This window comes from Xiphophorus hellerii, chromosome 12 (assembly GCF_003331165.1).
Source record: "Xiphophorus hellerii strain 12219 chromosome 12, Xiphophorus_hellerii-4.1, whole genome shotgun sequence".
In the NCBI taxonomy this organism is placed as follows: Eukaryota; Metazoa; Chordata; class Actinopteri; order Cyprinodontiformes; family Poeciliidae; genus Xiphophorus; species Xiphophorus hellerii.
Window position 1 is genome coordinate 30,409,499 of NC_045683.1, and position 8,206 is coordinate 30,417,704.

Below are 8,206 nucleotides of genomic sequence, written 5' to 3' on the forward strand. Positions count from 1 at the left end.
TCTACACTTGCTTATAATTGTCTGAACAGAGGAAGGAGGCGCCGTCAAGCATCGGTCAATTGTTCCGAAGGACGAACCAGACTGGAGCTGCAGCACAACTCCCCTCCTGATAAAAGGTGTCCGCGTCTTTCTATTCAGCATATGTCAACGTTTGGGTTGAACTGCATAAAAGAAAGCTGTTTTTGTTAGCTACGTGTACTGAACCGACAGGGCTATGCCACGTATTTTCAGTACAAAAGTGTGTCTCTACTAAACATTCTAACAGGAGTGTGTGTCTTTAAGCTACTCCTGCTCCCACCTATATTTTTCTTTTCAAGTTTTTAAAATGTAGTCAGATTGTTCCAGCTGTTGAACATACACGATGACCACATGGAGAGATTAACCTAAACCACCAGCGTTACCTCTACGTCGCATGTCGTTGACTGGCTGTGGCTGACAGAAGGTGTGTTAAAGTAGCAAAACAAAAACGAGTTTGTGGAAAACATTGGGGTCTTGAGGGACGCCGGGTATCCTGCGAATTGTTTGAGCGAACGTGCGTGTTTGTCTGTGTTTCCACGCGAGTGACAGCTTGCTGTGGCGGCTGACAGCAAATAAACATGTTCCAGTAATTAACCTTGACAGGCCCAATGTGGTGCCAACAGCAGAAACCTGCTAATGACACAATTAATCCATAATTAAGGCATTCTGTCACACCGCACTCTCCGTCAGCGATCGCTGACAGAGTGTGTTGGAAAGACTTGTTCACGTCGGTGCAGAGAAGTGAAGCTCATGTGCAATCAGACGTCATGTTTCTTTTCCTCAAAGACGCTTTTATTTTTAGCCACTTTTTCAGTGATGTAATCACATATGTTTAACCACTGTGGCAAAACATTAAGGGCCGACAGTCTTGAAGGTGTATTGAACGGCACCTATTCCTTAATGGGACGACAGTCTTCAGTTAGGGTTAGGGTTGGTTCCTGACATCAGAAAAGAGCAAAAACCTGATTTTACCAAAGTAAGAAAATGTTCTGATGGTGATTTTGAAGAAGTACATCAATATTTGGTTCTCTGATGAAGTCTTTTTAAAATTACTGAGTAGGTGTAGCAACAACAACAAAAAAATACCTGTGGCATCATTTATAAGATAACAAGTGTTCTGCTAGGCACCATCCTCAGACATCTGTGTTACAAATGTTTGCCCCACTGCTCAATTTCAGCTGGGAGGTGTTTTCTTACACATTTGGGGTATTGTGAATCAATAGAGGATATAGGCTGTGACTCAGCTCAATCCTTTCCCATTCTTATTTGGTTTATGCCAAACATGTCCCATTCTCTGGTGTCCAGATAATTCGGTTTTAGGCTCATCAGTCCAACAAATATTATTCCCAAAGACCTGCTCTTTGATCTAGGTTGTTCTTTATGTTTTTTTTCTTGAAAAGCAAAAGTTTCTTCCTTGGAGTGTTTAGAGACCAGCTTTAGCATCTTGGGATTTGCCTTCAGGCCTTGGCAGTCTGTCCTGGGTATGTTAGCAGTTGTTTTGAATGTCTTCCACTTATATTTCCATGTAGTAGAAGTCATTTACCAAATAAGTTACTACAATCTTCTTTAAGTAACCTTCAAATTTTTCAGTAGTTTAAAATAAAAAAACAAATACGGAAAATATTCCGTTAACGCAACCCCTGATCTAGAGCCACGTCTCCATTGTCAAGTCGTCACTTACTGGTTGACGTATGGTCCGGTTCTAGACAAGTTAGGTCTGTCTTCATTGGAAGACTAACTCACTATTGTGGGTGTGAATATGGAAAGGAATGTGGGAATGTGGGTTGGTTGTGAGCACACAGGAGCTGTGGTGACTCAGCAGTAGAAAACCTCAAGGCTGTGGTTTTGATGGCCTCAAATAAACCCACATATTTCATTTTGTCTAAAAGACAAACAGCCAAATATTTCAGAGTTTTCTGCCTCTGGTGAGGCGAGGACCCACCGGTGGACTGGGAAGCGTACTGCCACGTCCATCCCAGCCTGGAGTGCCTTTCACTGGCCAGGTCAAGCTGACTGTCGTCCCCTCCATGCTGGAAGTCTGAGCTGGGAAAAATTTGCTACTTCAGACCTTACTCGGCAAATGTGTTTCCATCTCTTCTTCAGTTCATTAACTCTTTTTCGGAAAAGCCAAAAAACACATCAAGAAAGTGTGAAAACGTTTTTACACGTACAATTGAGAGAATGTAAAATTTTGCTGTTTCCATCAACCTTCTTGCATATGATACTTCGAAATGCGCATAAAAAAATGTTGGTGGAAACACGGCTTGGGTTCGATAAATTTCTCTTAGAACCAGCGTCACAACCGGCAACAGTTTTAGCTACAGTGGCACGACAGTTCATCAGTCAGCTTTGGCCATTGACCTATCACCAGTTCACCAGTTCTGCTGTTTTCTTGCGTTCCTTTTCGTAAACACTAAACCATCACAACAGCTGTAGCTTTACAGATTACGATCCCAATCTGACCCTTTCCAAAACTCGCTTAAATCCGTGTCTTGCCCACTTTTCCTGCTGCTGTCACAGTGACTTTGAGGACAAAATGTCTAAAATATTCCACCCATGTCTGAACCTCAGCAGACACACTCAGGAAAGATTCTTAGTTTGTTTGTCTTTAAGGCAAAATTTGAGTCTATCAAAACCACAACCTATGTTCTGTGATAATCAGTGTCCTGTTCCTCACCTCTAAGTGGTCATAATGCAAAGCCCGATCTGTGTACTTCTCATCTAAACCTGCAACTGGCCTGGGAGATACCGAACAGGGTTAGCTTGTACAGTCGTCTTCCTGTGGATCGTTTGAAATATTTACGTGCAGAAATAAATTCCTGCTCGCCTTGTCTTTTATTCAGAAAGTTCAGAGCTGTGTTTGCTTTGGGTGAGCTGGCCCTTTAACCACAGATTAACCAAACAACATTCAATACATCAAACTGGTTGCTGATATCATCTTTCCCTCCCAAATAAATGCCAACACTGGCCCGACATTTGAGCTAACCACTACACCAACAGCTGATACTACACCAGCTTTATGTGCTGAACCTTTTCTCTCTCTCTCTCTCATACGCTCTCTCTCTCTCTTTTTTTTTTTTTAGATCTTTGCTTCCCTGTTTATAACTTTGACAGCTTTATTATGCGTGTAGTATACAGCCGGAGCAGCAAGTCACATTCCTGGCATTCGTAAATAGACTTTGAGGTGATTTTGTGGCTGTCAGGGTCCTCGCAAAGACAGTCCTGACTGATTTATCGTTACTGCGGCAAGCTCCGTCTGAATACTCCGGCTAGCAAATAAAGATGAATCTGTGCTCGCAGTGTAAACACATATATCCAAAACACCCCGCCACTGTACGGGCTGGGGTGAAGCTAAGTCCTTTCTGTAACACACGTTATAGCACTAAAAGAAATACATTTGCAAGACGACAGTGACCTGTCATTTAGTAACTTAAGCTAACCTGGATATTTACAAGCCTCCTCTTGATAGACTGACCTACCGTCTGTCAACCACGTTGAAACGCTTTTTTCATCCCTACAACATATTTTGCGTTTCGTTTTTCTTTTTTCTTTTCGCCCCAAGAACTTTCTCCAATGCGCCGCCATCTTTAGCTCTATGCCATCAACAGGACTCAAACGAAAACGGAGCCCCAGCACATTCTCGACTAGAAATCATTTTTTTTCCGCCATTATTTTTTGGCATCCCATCTAGCACAGCGCCCACTGAATACTGGTATACTGGTCAGAGGAGCGCTCGCGCGTTCGGAAACCCACGTCAAATGTAAATGTAGCTGTTTTATCCTTCTTTTTTTTCTTGTTTGTACGAGTGTGAGCGATTCGCTGCTGTGTTTGTGTGTGTTTCTAATACCTTGTGGGGACCATTTTCCTGACATATACTACGTTGTGGGGACTGAAGCCTGGTCCCCACAAGGGGAAACACTATTTTTGGGTCAGGGGTCAGATTTAGGACTAAGGTGTGAATTGAGTTTTGGTTAGGGTTAGGGTTAGGTATGTAAGGGTTAGGGTTATTATAAGGGTAAGGGTAAGGTTTAGTCTGTAGAAATGAATGGAAGTCAATGGAAAGTCCCCGCAAAGATAGCTGCAAAAACGTGTGTGTGTGTGTGCATCGGGGCGTGACAGGCTCGGCGCTGACAGGTGTGTGTCACCTCATCATTCAAGCTGTCAGCGCCCGCCAACGAGCAGGCAGAGGCGAGACGCCAGCGAAGGACACCGGTTGGCTGGCGCTCCTCTGGCCTGGACGCTTCCTGTGCACGCTCAGTTTATTAGTGGGTGTCTTGGAGAAGTCTTATATAGGACAAAGACAGCCTGCGGCTAACTCCCCTCCCACCCCTCGCTCCCCATTGAGAATATCTGTGGCACTCAAAATATTAATAAAAAAATAAATATATATATAAAAATTACCCATCTGACTTGACTCATCGCTCATCACCAGCACAGAGAGCGTAGAAGAGAGCTCCATGGATCAAAGAGGAGATGTCAGATCTCCCCTCCCTTTCCTTAAATTCATCCGAAAAGACAGACTGAAGGCAGTGTGAGTGGATGTGTGTGTGTGTGTGTGTGTGTTGGAACAGAAAGCCCTGCCAAGCCCCTGCACTTGAAGCATGTGTTTATGTACTTTGTCACTCAGGAAAATGAGAAGTGTAAATCCAAACGTCAGTGAAGAAGAGGAGCTCTCTGACAGCGCTGAGCTCGGCGTTCCAGGTTTTCCTCCTTTTTACTCAACAAATTTGGCCCGCTGGTCGCGCCGCTGACAGCTTCATGGCCCGCAGACAGCGGAGGAGAGATCTGAGTGCGTTTCATAGAAAGAGATGGAGGGGAGGCATCGGGAGGCCTTTCCTGAATGCACACGAACACGCACGACTGTAGCTGTTAAAAAGCAGCCCAGGTCAAGTCACCTACAAGTACATGTGCAAAAGTCTTTTTCACTTCTTTTGAGGTTAGAGACACAAACCTCGATGATTTTCTTTGGGACGAGAAGGATCGTGAAGCGTTCTGCAACCTCACAGATTTAGTTCTTTACTTTGGTTAGCACTTTCTAAAACTTTGATTTTCTTTGATTGGTCTGATTGTGATACAGAAAATACAATTTCTCTTCATTTTTAGCTTGTTGCTAAGGTGCCTTGCAACAACCTGTTGAGTAACGGTGCGCAGCAGCAGTTTCAGGTTTCACCATTGAGCCTCAACTGCTTAAAAATAAAAAATAAAAAACTACAGCGTGGAGTAAAACCTGTGGAAATGGAAAGGTCATATCACTAGTTTGGCAGTATTTCAGATATTTAAAACAAAAACCTAATCAATAATTATCAATATCGACTGATATGAAATGCTTGTATCGATATATGTTTTTGGATTTCTGCAGCTCCTCCAGAGTTGCCTTATATATATATATATATATATATCTATATATATATATTTATTTATATATTTATTTTTTTGACAGCCTCACTCAACAGCAATCTTTTAAGTTTAGGTTTTGAGTTGTGACTGGGTCACAACGAAGGCGCGTAATGGAGGATATTATTTGGTGCATCAGAGTAAAGGGGGTTGATACCCCCTAACTCGTACAAATGCATGCATTTATTAAAAAGAAATTGGAAATCTGCCGTCCTTTTCCTTCCTCTTCGGTTATGCTCTGCTCTGTGTTCATCTGTTACATAAATCCCAGCAAAAACACAGAAATGTGTGTAAAAAACTGGAGAAGTTTCAAAGGTATGAATACTTCTGAAAGTCACCGGATGTGAAGCGAATTGGATCGAGGCCTCTGCAGTCTTCGGGTGCCAGAGTAATGGAGGGTTTGTGTGTGTGTGTGCCTGTCGCCAGTGTTCAGTGGTCCTGCCACTCAGCAGTACATACACAGAGTTGACAGCTCCTGCTTAAATGTGTCACTCGACATTACGCATAAAGCACCACTAAAGAGAGCGGGAGGTTGGAGGGAGGTGGCGATATGTGTGTGAGGCAGAATGACTAATGAAACGGTTTATCTTTGATTATCAGTTTTCCTTCTTCTGTCGCTTGGATCTAGTTTGTGTAAAACGCTGGGCCACTCAGCCTTGAGGCTAGAACCAACCGAGACCCCCGCTGCTGCATTGTGGGAAATAAATGAGTCACTACAGCTAGAATTTCTGAGAGAGAAGACGACGCTGTTCCTTATTTGTGCTGACTGATACAACACAAAGTCAGAGCTCCTTAAAGCCACAGCTGCTGCCTAAATACGTCGGCCATCACAGGGCAGCATTATGTTACTACTGTACAGATTAGCTCAGACACTTTTACATGGTAAATTTAGTGAAGCTGAAGGTGAAACCAAAAAATTCAGTCATTAGCATGTCTTTAAAACCACAAGTGGCCCATTGTCCTAGAGAAAACCTGAATCCCAGCTGGTTCGTGTTTTGCACTTGTAGCTGTTACCCTTAAACTTTAAAAATTAGGTAGCTTTATGTTATTAAAGCTAAAGTTTAACCAGTAATACTTTTATAACAAATTTATGTCAGATCATGATTTCTTGGTTAATGTCAAGTTGTCATAACGAAGACATTTTGAATAAAGTCAACTTTGTATTAAAAGTGTCATGATTTACCGAATGACACTTTATGACAACAGTCATAAATATTCATGAAGACTCACTCATGTTCATGACAGGTGTTATGTCATGTTTATGACGGCGTCATGACGGTCTTATTCACAACCTGTCAAATAAAGTGTTACACACTTAACAACAGACGAGTCAGTCAGCAGCAGCTGATACCAGCATAACCCAGTGAACAAGGTGAGCTACATTCTGTTCAGTGATGAGCTAGTTAGCTTCATTCCAGGGAGTGTATAGGGATTTTTTTTCACTTTGCTCTTTTTAGAATTACACAACAAAAACATATTTATTACTGACGGAAATTCAAACAATCTTTATAAAATAATAAAAAACAGCCTCCTGTCTTGACTGAAGTCAGTCCAGACAGTCCTACCTTAGCTTGCATTTAAATCACAGATATCTATTCCCACATCCCTCCTGACCTGTCCCCACATAAGTGAAATTAAAGCTGCAGTATGTAACTTTAATTTATATTATATTATATACATCATACTTGTCTATAAGCCACACTTTCGGGGATTGTTGTGAAATAAATATCCAAATAAATCATGCATCGCACTTAAATATGTTTCACTTCAGCTTTTGTAATTATATACAATCATGTTAAATTCAATTAATAATAATCATCATGTAAATTATACTTAACATATAAGTGTAAAAAAGTCACAACACTTATCCCATCTGCAAAAAGAAATCCTGTTTGCAGACGCATCCTAAGGCCACCAAATGGATCCCATCATCACCTTGTCTTCGGTCAAACTGATGTGCATACATGTGGTGTCAGCAACACTGGATGTAGTCACTGGTCCCTGTAAAGTCCATCCAAAAAGGCTTTCAACTGCCACTAATGAATTTGTAACCCTTTGGACTTTTCCACTAACTGCCTGCCAGTAGTAATCTGCTCCAATTCACACCTGCAACTCCTGTTCATTAGCACCCTCTAGTGGGACCTTCATCACAGCAGTGCTCACCTCAGGGGTCTCTACAGCTTCTATTGAGAGTTCCTGTTCATTGTTCCACAGATTTCCGAGGTGAACTCTCACTATTGTGTTTTTCTGTAACGGGAGCAGTGGAACCAAAAGCATGGAAGTTTAGTGTCTCTTGTCTTACAACTGGCAGTCCTAGGACTCGGACAATGGACCTCACCAAGCTCCGCCCACAACCGATCCACGTCACCGCAAGTCTCACAAGCAAAGCCTTGCAGCGCGTTGTTTCTATGTAAACATGACTCGATTAGTGCATCATTTCTACCGGATTTTCACAATATATCAGCTACTACAATAGACAGAGGAACTAACAAGTTCATGTCATCATCTGGGAGGAGGTTACTGGTTTCTCAGTCACAAGCTGGTTGCAAACCTGAGGCCAGCAGGTGTCAGTCAGTTATGGTGGATCTGAAATTTGGTTTGATGACGTCAATATGAGAAGCTACAGACTGATAGGAGGAACCAAAGAGCTCTGTAAAGGTAAAGGCAAATCTACTGAAGTTGGGATATAATTAATTTCATTTCACATAATTATCGCGGTAGAAGCCATTTGTTTGTTAAAGTTTTATGAAATATATTTGTTCTATTTGATGTTTGTTGTGAATGACGTAAACTC